We start from the raw sequence: 11,379 nt of genomic DNA, 5'->3' as shown, positions 1-11,379 counted from the left end.
TTAGGGAGGGAATTCCAGGATTCTGACTCAGTGACACTGAAGGAACGGTGAGGTATTTCCCAGTCAGGATTGGGTGTCGTTTGGAAGGGACCTTGGAGGGGGTGGTGTTCCCGTGTATCTGCTGCCCCTTGTCCTTCTCGATGGAAGTGGTTGTAAGTTTGGAAGATGCTGCCTGAGGATCTTTGGTGAATTTCTGCAGTGTATCTTGTAGATGGTACACACTGCTGTTACTGAGCGTCGGTGGGGGAGGGAGTGAGTGTTTGTAGATGTGGCTGCTTTGTCCTGGATGGTGTCAGGGTTCTTGAGTGTTGTTGGAGCTGCCCCCATCCAGGCAAGTGGGGAGTATTCCATCAACATTCCTGACTTGTACCTTGTAAATGGTGGACAGGCTTTGGGGAGTCAGGAGGTGAGCTACTCACCACAGTATTCCCAGCCTCTGACCTGTTCTTGTAGGCTCTGTGTTTTTATAGCAAATTCAGTTCAATTTCTAGTTAATGGTAACTCAGAGGGTCCTGCTAGTGAGGTATTCAGTGATGGCAACACCATTGAATGTCAAGGGGTGATGGTTAGATTATCTCTTTTGGTGATAGTCATTGCCTGGCATTGTGTGGTGCAAATGTTACTTGCCACTTCTCAGACCAAGCCTGGAGATTGTGGGATCTTATCGCATTTGAACATGGAGTGCTTCAGTATCTGAGGAGTTGCAAATGGGGCTAAACCGTATGCAATCATTGATGGACATCCTCAATTCTGACCTTTATGATGGAGGGAAGGTCATTGATGAAGGAGCTGAAGATGGTTGGGCCTAGGACACTCCCCTGGGGAACTCCTGCAGAGGTGTCCTGGAGCTGAGATGACTGACCCTCCAACAACTCCAACCATCTTCCTCTGTGCCAGGTATGACTCTAACCAGTGGAGAGTTTGGCCCCAATACCCATCGATTCCAGTTTTGCCCGGGCTCCTTAATGCCACACTCGGTCGAATGCAGCCTTGATGTCAAGGGCTGTCCCTCTCCCCTCCCCTCTGGAATCCAGCTCTTTTGTCCATGTTTGACCCAAGGCTGGAATGAGGTCAGGAGCTGAGTGACCCTGGGGAACCCACACTGGGTGTCACTGAGCAGGTTATTGCTGAGCGGGTGCTGCTTAATAGCGCTGTTACTGACCCCTTCCATCACGTTACTGAGGATCGAGGGGAGACTGATGGGGCAGTAATTGGCCGGGTTGGATCTGTCCTGCTTTTTATATAGAGGACACACCTGGGCAATGTCCCACATTGTCGGGTAGATGTCGGTGTTGTAACTGTACTGGAACAGCTTGGCTCGGGGAGCGGCAAGTTCTGGAGCACACGTCTTCAGTCCTATTGCTGGAATGTTGTCAGGGCCCATTGCCTTTACAGTATCCAGTGTCTCCAACCGTTTCTTCCTATCACATGGAGTGAATTGAATTGACTGAAGAGGGGTGTCTGTGAGGCTGGGGCCTTCAGTGAGGTTGGGGAAATTTGTGTGGCTTGCTCCCGAGTGAATTGTTTAATTGCCCACCACCATTCACAACTGGATGTGGCTAGACTGCAGAGCTTCAATCTGACCCGTTGGTTGTGGCATCCTTTACCTCTGTCTAGCAGTTGCTGTTTATGCTGTTTGACATGCAAGTAGTCCTGTTTGGATGGGTATATGAATAGGAAGGGTTTGGAGGGATATGGGCCGGGTGTTGGCAGGCGGGACTAGATTGGGTTGGGATACCTGGTCAGCATGGACAGGTTGGACCGAAGGGTCTTTTTCCATGTTGTACATCTCTATGACTCTATGCCATGTTGTATATCTCTATGACTCTGTGCCAGAGACCTGTGCTCCTTTGCTAACCCCTGGTAAGTCATCTCCCCCAACTGTATCCAAAATAGTATGCTTGTTGTTGCGGGGAAGGCCACAGGGCATCCCTGCACTGCCTGCCGGTTCCCTTTCCGTCCCCTGCCACCCATCTGCCACCCTCATTTACCTGAGGTGTGACTACCTCCCTGTAACTCCTCTCAATAACCCCTGCTGCCTCCCGAATGATCCGAAGTTCATCTCGCTCCGGCTTCAGCTCCAGTTCCCTAACGCGGTTTCCGAGGAGCTGGAGTTGGGTGCACTTTCCGCAGATGCAGTCAACAGGGACACTCGTGGTGACCCTTACCTCCCACATTCTGTAGGAGGAACATTCAAATGCCCTGATGGGTGGGAGACACTACCCGAGTAATGCTTCAGGTAAAGCAACAGCCCACGTATATAACTGCACTTGCCCAGCAGTCCTGTGTCGGCTCCTGCTCCTGCTCAGTGTGCGCTCCCCCTAAGTACGAGGTAAGTTTTTATCCTTTAAATTTCCCTTCCCATCAGCACCCTGATCCTCACTGTCTCTCCTCCCACTGCAACCACCACCGAAAAAATGTGCTGGTTACAGATTGTGCTGGAGTACTGTTCTGCTGCTGTTGGTGGCCCACGGTGCCTCATGGATGCCTAGTCTTGAGTTGCTCGATCTGTTCAAACTCTGTCCCATTGAGCACAGTGATAGTGCCACACAACATGATGGAGGGGATTCTCAATGTGAAGGTGGGACTTTGTCTCCACAATGAATGAATGAATGATTTTACTATCATCTATATTTTACAGTAAGAATACAGTAAAGTACAGTGGAGGAACTTATCTTTTTCTCTATAATTTGGCGCCATTTTGAATAATTTAAGAATGAAGGAGAAGGATTGACTGGTTATTCTGCTATAATATGCCTTTTGTTAATGTGAATTGGCGTTTGACGAATTGGGCACGCTGTTTCTGCAGTGTGAACTTTTAAAACATGTTGGTCTGGAAGGCGATTACAACTCCAACACTTTAAGTGCTGTTTCTAAAGCATGATTTTTCTATAACACCGGGTTGCACAAGAGCACAGCTTATAGAAGAACTGCCTGTAGCTTAGAGACTCCATCAGTTCTGAGCCAGCTTATCACCCCATCACCGACACCTGCACTGCCTACCCTCCTCCACCGCCCCACTGCCATCTACACCGCACCCAAACAACACCAAAGTTGCCAATCCTTAGGTACCATTTTTGCCGCTGGGCCGATACTCCTCTGCCACTGCCTGCTGGGCCAACAAACTCTGGAGTTGTCTCTCTTACTTCTGGATTAGTGGTGCTGGAAGAGCACAACAGTTCAGGCAGCATCCGAGGACAGGCAAAATCGACGTTTCGGGCAAAAGCCCTTCATCATGAAGGGCTTTTGCCCGAAACGTCGATTTTGCCTGTCCTCAGATTTTGCCTGTCCTTGGATGCTGCCTGAACTGCTGTGCTCTTCCAGCACCACTAATCCAGAATCTGGTTTCCAGCATCTGCAGTCATTGTTTTTTCCTTGTCTCTCTTACTGCTGGGCCCACTGTGACTGTGCAGTGGTCTGCTTTCCTGGCAGATTGGTAAGGATGGGGTCAGGTATGTTTTTCCCCCTTGTTGGTTCCCTCCCCACCTGCTGTAGACCCAGTCTGGCAGCGATGTCCTTTAGGACCTGACCAGCTCGATCAGTAATGCTGCTGCTGAGTCACTCTCGGTGGTGGGACAGTGAAACCCCCCCCCACCCAGAGTACATCCTGTGTCCTTGTCACCCTCAGTGCTCCCTCTAAGTGTTGTTCAACATGGAGGGTACTGACTCATCAGCCGAGGGAGGATTGTACGTGGTAATCAGCAGGAGGTTTCCTTCTCCACGTTTAACCTGAAGCCATGAGACTTCATGGGATCCAGAGTCAATGTTGGAGACTCCCAGAGCAACTCCCTCCTGATGGTATCCCACTGTACTGCCCGCTCTGCTGGGTCTGCCCTGCCGGTGGGACATGACTTACCCAGGGATGGCAATGGTGATGGTGGGGTCTGGGACATTGTAAGGTAGGATTCTGTGAGTATGACTATGACAGTCTGTCACTTGACCGACTTCCTTCCAGGCCCCTCTCCCTCCCTTCCACTTCTCTCTTCAGCCCTTCCTTCCAACTAGCAACCAGATACATCCCTCCCATTGACCAACCAGGTCATACCCTGTACCTGTCTTCACCTATCCCCACTTCATCATCCTGTCACCTCACCCCATTTATCTGCAGCTCCCCCCCTCCCCCCCCTCCCCCCCCTCCCCACTTCCCCCCCTCCCCACTTCCCCCCTCCCATCTCCCCCCTCCCCACTTCCCCCCTCCCCCCCTCTCCCTTCCCTCCTCCCCCCTTCCCTTCCCTCCTCCCCCCTCCTTCCCCTTCCCCCCATTCCCCCCTCCCCCCATTCCCCCCTCTCCCCCCTCCCCCCTCTCCCCTCTCCCCTTCCCCCCTTCCCCTCCCTCCTTCCCCCCCTTCCCCCCTCCCCTCCCCCTCCCTTCCCTGCTCCCCCCCTCCTCCCCCTGCCCCTCCTCCCCCCCCTCCCCCTTCCCCTCCCCCCTTCCCCTCCCCCCCTTCCCCTCCCCCCTTCCCCTCCCCCCTTCCCCTCCCCCCTTCCCCTCCCCCCTTCCCCTCCCCCCTCCCCTCTCTTCCCCTCCCCCCTCCCCTCTCTTCCCCTCCCCCCTCCCCTCTCTTCCCCTCCCTCCTCCCCTCTCTTCCCCCTTCCCCTCCCCTTTCCCCCCTTCCCCTCCCCTTTCCCCACTTCCCCTCCCCTTTCCCCACTTCCCCTCCCTTTTCCCCACTTCCCCTCCCTTTTCCCCACTCCCCCTCCCCCGTTCCCCACTCCCCCTCCCCCGTTCCCCACTCCCCCTCCCCCGTTCCCCACTCCCCCGTTCCCCACTTCCCCTCCCCCGTTCCCCACTTCCCCTCCCCCTCCCCCCTCCCCTCTCTCCCCCTTCCCAACCCCCCTTCCCCACTTCCCCTCCCCCTTCCCCCTTCCCCTCCCCACTTCCCATCCTCCCCTCCCCTCTCCCCCCTCACGTCTCCCCCTCCCCCCCTCCCCTCCCTCTCCCATCCCCCCTCCCCTCCCCCTCACCTCTCCCCCCTCACCCCTCCCCTCTCCCCCCTCCCCTCCTCTCCCCCTCCCCTCTCCCCCCTCTCCCTCTCCCCCTCCCCTCTCCCCCTCTCCCTCTCTCCCCCTCTCCCCCTCCCCTCTCCCCCTCCCCTCTCCCCCTCCCCCTCTCCCCCTCCCCTCTCCCCCTCCCCTCTCCCCCTCCCCTCTCCCCCTCCCCTCTCCCCCTCCCCTCTCCCCCTCCCCTCCCCCCATTCCCCCCTCCCCCGTTCCCCCACTGACCCCTCCTCACCCCCTCCCGCCCTCCTCCCCCTCCCCCCTCCACCCCTCCCCCCTTACTCCCATCCCCCCTCCCCCTCCTCTTTCCCCTCGCCCCTAATCTCCCCTCTCTCCCCTCCGCCCTCCCCTCTCCCTCTTCCCCCTCTCCCCTCTTCCCCCTCTCCCCTCTTCCCCCTCTCCCCCCTCCCCCCTCTCCCCCCCTCCCCTCTCTCCCCTCTCCCCCCCTCCCCTCTCTCCCCCTTCCCCTCCCACTTCCCCTCCCCCCCTTCCCCCTTCCCTCCCCCACTTCCCCCTTCCCTCCCCACTTCCCCTCCCCTTCCCCACTTCCCCTCCCCTTCCCCACTTCCCCTTCCCCTCCCCCATTCCCCTCCCCCCTTCCCCACTTCCCCTCCCCCTTCCCCCCTTAAACCCATTCCCCCCTTCCCCCCTCCCCCCCCCCCCTCCTCCCCCTTTTACTTCCCCCCTCCTCCCCCCTCCCCCCCATTCTCCCCACCCTCCCTTCCCCCCTCCCTCTCCCCTCCCCTCCCTCTCCCCCCCCTCCCCTCTCCCCTCCCCCTCTCCCCTCTGCCCCCTCCCCATTTCCCCCTCCTCCCTCCCCTTCCCCCCCTTCCCCCTCACCCCTTCACCCATTCCCCCTTCCCCCTCTCCCCCCTCTCCCCCCCTCTCCCCCCTCCCGTCTCCCCCTCTAACCCCTCCCCCTCTACCCCCTCCCCTCCTCTACCCCTCCTCCCTCTACCCCTCCCCCTCTACCCCTCCCCCTCTACCCCTCCCCCTCTACCCCTCCCCACTACCCCTCCCCTCACCCCTCCCCTCTACCCCTCCCCTCTACCCCCTCCCCTCTACCCCCTCCCCTCTACCCCCTCCCCTCTACCCCCCTCCCCTCACCCCCTCCCCTCACCCCCTCCCCTCACCCCCTCCCCTCACCCCCTCCCCTCCTCCTCCCTTTCCCCCTCCCCACGCTCCCCACTCCCCCCTCCCCAATTCCCCCCCTCCCCCTCCCCATTCCCCCCTCCCTCCCATCTCCCCCCCCTCCCCCTCCCGCCCCTCCCCTCCCGCCCCTCCCCTCCCGCCCTTCCCCTCCCGCCCCTCCCCCTCCCGCCCTTCCCCTCCCGCCCTTCCCCTCCCGCCCCTCCCCTCCCGCCTCTCCTGGCTCCCCCCTCCCCCGTTCCCCCCTCCCCCGTTCCCCCCTCCCCCGTTCCCCCCCCTCCCCCGTTCCCCCCTCCCCCGTTCCCCCCTCCCCCGTTCCCCCCTCCCCCGTTCCCCCCTCCCCTGTTTCCCCCCTCCCCCGTTCCCCCCTCCCCTTTCCCCCCTCCCCTTTCCCCTCTCCCCTTTCCCCCCTTTCCCCCCTTTCCCCCCTCACCCCTCCTCACCCCCTCCCGCCTTCCCGCCTTCCCCGCCTTCCCGCCTTCCCCCCTCCACCCCTCCACCCCTCCACCCCTCCACCCCTCCACCCTTAACCCTCCCCTCTCCCCCCTCTCCCCCCCTCTCCCCCCTCTCCCCCCTCTCCCCCCTCTCCCCCCTCTCCCCATCCCCCCCTCCCCTCTCTCCCCACACCCCTTCTCACCCCTTCTCACCCCTTCTCACCCCCTCAACCCCCCTCACCCCCTCACCCCCTCACACCCTCACACCCCTCACCCCCTCCCGCCCTCCCAACTCCCCACCCCCTTCCCCTACCCCCTTCCCCTACCCCCCTTCCCCTACCCCCTTCCCCTACCCCCATCCCCTACCCCCTTCCCCTACCCCCTTCCCCTACCCCTTCCCCTACCCCCTTCCCCTACCCCCTTCCCCTACCCCCTTCCCCTACCCCCTTCCCTTACCCCCCTTCCCCTACCCCCTTCCCCCTACCCCCTTCCCCTACCCCCTTCCCCTACCCCCTTCCCCTACCCCTTCCCCCACCCCCTTCCCCTACCTCTTCCCCCCTTCCCCTCCTCCCCTTCCCCTCCCCTCTTCCCCTCCCCTCTTCCCCTCCCCTCTTCCCCTCCCCTCTCCCCTCCCCTCTTCCCCTCCCCCCCTTCCCCTCCCCCCTTCCCCTCCCCCCTTCCCCTCCCCCCCTTCCCCTCCCCCCTTCCCCTCCCCCCTTCCCCTCCCCCCTTCCCCTCCCCCCTTTCCCTCCCCCCTTCCCCTCCCCCCTTCCCCTCCCCCCTTCCCCTCCCCCCTTCCCCTCCCCCCTTCCCCTCCCCTCCCCCCTTCCCCTCCCCCCTTCCCCTCCCCACTTCCCCTCCCCACTTCCCCTCCCCACTTCCCCTCCCCCACTTCCCCTCCCCACTTCCCCTCCCCACTTCCCCTCCCCCCTTCCCCTCCCCCCTTCGCCCTTTCCCTCCCCCCTTCGCCCTTTCCCTCCCCCCTTCGCCACTTTCCCGCCCCCTTCCCCACTTCCCCACCCCCTTCCCCACTTCCCCACCCCCCTTCCCCACTTCCCTACCCCTTCCCCACTTCCCCTCCCCCCTTCCCCACTTCCCCCTCCCCTTCCCCACTTCCCCTCCCCTTCCCCTCCCCTTCCCCACTTCCCCTCCCCTTCCCCACTTCCCCTCCCCTTCCCCACTTCTCCTCCCCCTTCCCCACTTCTCCTCCCCCTTCCCCACTTCTCCTCCCCTTCCCCACTTCTCCTCCCCTTCCCCACTTCTCCTCCCCCTTCCCCACTTCCCCTCCCCCTTCCCCACTTCCCCTCCCCCTTCCCCACTTCCCCTCCCCCCTTCCCCACTTCCCCTCCCCCCTTCCTCACTTCCCCTCCCCCCTTCCTCACTTCCCCTCCCCCCTTCCTCACTTCCCCTCCCCCCTTCCCCACTTCCCCTCCCCCCTTCCCCACTTCCCTTCCCCACTTCCCCTTCCCCACTTCCCCCACCCCCTTCCCCCACTTCCCATCCCCCCTTCCCCACTTCTCTCCCCATTCTCCTCCCCTCTGCCCCACTTCCCCTCCCCCTTCCCCACTTCCCCTCCCCTTCCCCCCCTTCCCTCCCTTCTCCCCTCCTCCCCCTTCCCCCGCTCCCCACTCCCCCCCTCCCCAATTCCCCCCTCCCGCTCCCCATTCCTCCTCCCCCCTCCTCCCCCCTTCCCCCCTCCCCTCACCCCCCTCCCCCATTCCCCCCTCACCCCTCCTCACCCCCTCCCGCCCTCCTCCCCTCTTCCCCCCTTCCCCCTCCCTCCCTCCACCCCTCCCCCTTACCCCATCCCCCCTTCCTCTCCCCTCTCTCCCCCTCCACCTCCACCTTCCCCTCCCCCCACCCCTTCCCCACTCCACCCCTTCCTCCCCCTCCACCCCTTCCCCCCTCGCCCTCCCCCCTCTCCCCCACTCCTCCTCCCCCCTGCCCCTTCCCCTCCCCCTCCACGTCTTCCCCCTTCCCCCTTCCCCCCTTCCCCCCCTTCCCCCTCCCCCCTTCCCCCTCCCCCCCTCCCCCCCTCCCTCCCCCCCTCCCCCTTCCCCCTCCCCCCTTCCCGCTCCCCCTTCCCCCTCCCCCCTTCCCCCTCCCCCTTCCCCCCTCCCCCTTCCCCCTCCCGCCTCCTCCCCCCTCCCCCCTTCCCCCTCACCCCCCTTCCCCCTCCCCCCCTTCCCCCCTCCCCCCTTCCCCCTCCCCCCTTCCCCCTCCCCCCTTCCCTCCGCCCTCCCCCCTCCCCCCTTCCCCCTCCCCCCTTCCCCCTCCCCCTTCCCCTCTCCCCCCTTCCCCTCTCCCCCCTTCCCCCTCCCCCCTTCCCCTCTCCCCCCTTCCCTCTCCCCTCCCTTCCCCTCTCCCCCCTTCCCTCCCTTCCCCTCTCCCCCCTTCCCCTCTCCCCCCTTCCCCTCTCCCCCCTTCCCCTCTCCCCCATACTCCCCTCTCCCCCATACCCCTCTCCCCCATACCCCTCTCCCCCATACCCCTCTCCCCCATACCCCCCTTCCCCCTCCCCCTACCCCTCTCCGCCCCTCCACCCCGCCCCCTCCCCCCCTCCACCCCTCCCCCTCCACCCCTCCCCCCTCCACCCCTCCCCCCTCCACCCTTCCCCTCCTCACTCCCCACTCCTCCCTCCTCCCTCCCCCTCCTCACTCCCCCTCCTCCCCTCCTCCCTCCCCCTTCTCCTTCCACCCCTCCCCGCTCCTCCTTCCACCCCTCCACCCCTCCACCCCCTCCACCCCTCCACCCCTCCTCCCCTCCTCCCCTCCTCCCCCTCTCTCCCCTCCCCACCTCCACCCCTCCCCACCTCCACTCCCCCCTTCCACCCCTCCTCCCCACTTCCACCCCTCACTCCCTCCCGCTCCCCCTCTCCCCCCTCCCCCCTCCCCCCTCCCCCCTCCCCCTCCCCCTCCCCCACTCCCCTCACCTCCATCCCCCATCCCCCATCCCCCATCCCCCATCCCCCATCCCCCATCCCCCTTCCCCCATCCCCCATCCCGCCATTCCCCATTCCCCATTCCCCATCCCCCATCCCACACCCCCACAGCCCCCACACCCCCACTGCCCCACTCCCCACTCCCCCTCTCCCGCCACTCCCCCCCTCCACGCCCTCCACCCCTCCCCATCCCCCATTCCCACTCCCCCATCCCCCATTCCCCCTTCCCTCCCCACTTCCCCCTTCCCCTCCCCACGTTCCCCCTTCCCTCCCCACTTCCCCTCCCCTTCCCCACTTCCCCTTCCCCTCCCCCATTCCCCTCCCCCCTTCCCCACTTCCCCTCCCCCTTCCCCCCTTCACCCATTCCCCCTTCCCCCTCCCCCTCCTCCCCCTTTTACTTCCCCCCTCCTCCCCCTCCCCCCCATTCTCCCCACCCCCCTTCCCCCTCCCTCCCTCTCCCCTCCCTCTCCCCTCCCCTCGTCCCCCCTCCCCTCTGCCCCCTCCCCCATTTCCCCCTCCCCCTTCCCCCTCCCCCCTTCCCCTCACCCCCTTCCCCTCCCCCCTTCCCCTCCCCCCTTCCCCTCCCCCCTTCCCCTCCCCCCTTCCCCTCCCCCCTTCCCCTCCCCCCTTCCCCTCCCCCCTTCCCCTCCCCCTTCCCCTCCCCCCTTCCCCTCCCCCCTTCCCCTCCCCCCTTCCCCTCCCCCCTTCCCCTCCCCCCTTCCCCTCCCCCCTTCCCCTCCCCCCTTCCCCTCCCCCCTTCCCTCCCCCCTTCCCCTCCCCCCTTCCGCCTCCCCCCTTCCCCTCCCCCCTTCCCCTCCCCCCTTCCCCTCCCCCCTTCCCCACATCCCCATCCCCTCACCCCTTCCCGCCCCTTCCCCACATCCCCATTCATCCCATTCCCCTCCCTCTCCCCCCTCCTCCTCCCTTTCCCCCTCCCACGCTCCCCACTCGCCCCCCTCCCCAATTACCCCCTCCCCCTCCCCATTCCCCCTCCCCTCCCCTCCCCTCCCCTCCCCCTCCCCGCCCTCCCCTCCCGCCCCTCACCTCTCCCGCCCCTCACCTCCCGCCCCTCACCTCCCGCCCCTCCCCTCCCGCCCCTCCCCTCCTCCGCCCCTCCCCTCCCGCCCCTCCCCTCCCGTCCCCTCCCCTCCCGCCCTTCCCGCTCCGCCCCTCCCCTCCCGCCCTTCCCCTCCCGCCCTTCCCCTCCCGCCCTTCCCCTCCCGCCCTTCCCCTCCGCCCCTCCCTCCCGCCCTTCCCCTCCCTCCCTTCCCCTCCCCCCTTCCCCTCCCCCCTTCCCCTCCCCCCTTCCCTCCCCCTTCCCCTCCCCCCTTCCCCTCCCCCCTTCCCCTCCCCCTTCCCCTCCCCCGTCCCCCCCCCTTCCCCTCCCCCCTTCCCCGCCCCCCTTCCCGCCCCCCTTCCCGCCCCCTTCCCCGCCCCCCTTCCCGCCCCCCTTCCCCGCCCCCCTTCCCCGCCCCCCTTCCCCGCCCCCTTCCCCCCCCCTTCCCGCCCCCCTTCCCCCCCCCTGCCCCGCCCCCCTTCCCCGCCCCCCTTCCCCGCCCCCCTTCCCGCTCCTCCCTTCCCCTCCTCCCTTCCCCCTCCTCCCTTCCCCTCCTCCCTTCCCCTCCTCCCTTCCCCTCCCCTTTCCCCTCCCCTTTCCCCTCCCCTTTCCCCTCCCCTTTCCCCTCCCCCTTCCCCTCGCCCCTTCCCCACCCCCCTTCCCCACCCCCCTTCCCCTCCCCCCTTCCCCTCCCCCCTTCCCCTCCCCCCTTCCCCTCCCCCCTTCCCCTCCCCCCTTCCCCTCCCCCCTTCCCCACATCCCCATCCCCTCCCCCGCTTTCCCCCCTTCCCCACATCCCC

At 65.3% G+C, this 11,379-nt stretch overlaps 1 protein-coding gene across 1 annotated transcript in view; it reads left to right on the top strand.

The window, feature by feature from the left end:
- lclat1 (lysocardiolipin acyltransferase 1) overlaps positions 1–11,379 on the top strand; it is a 73,054-nt gene that overhangs the window by 19,334 nt on the left and 42,341 nt on the right.

This window comes from Chiloscyllium plagiosum, unplaced genomic scaffold (genome assembly GCF_037043375.1).
Source record: "Chiloscyllium plagiosum isolate Xiang-an unplaced genomic scaffold, Cpla_swu_hap1 HiC_scaffold_3, whole genome shotgun sequence".
NCBI lineage: Eukaryota > Metazoa > Chordata > Chondrichthyes > Orectolobiformes > Hemiscylliidae > Chiloscyllium > Chiloscyllium plagiosum.
Note: the sequence above shows the minus strand (reverse complement) of the source record. Positions and strands in the feature narration are given on the sequence as shown.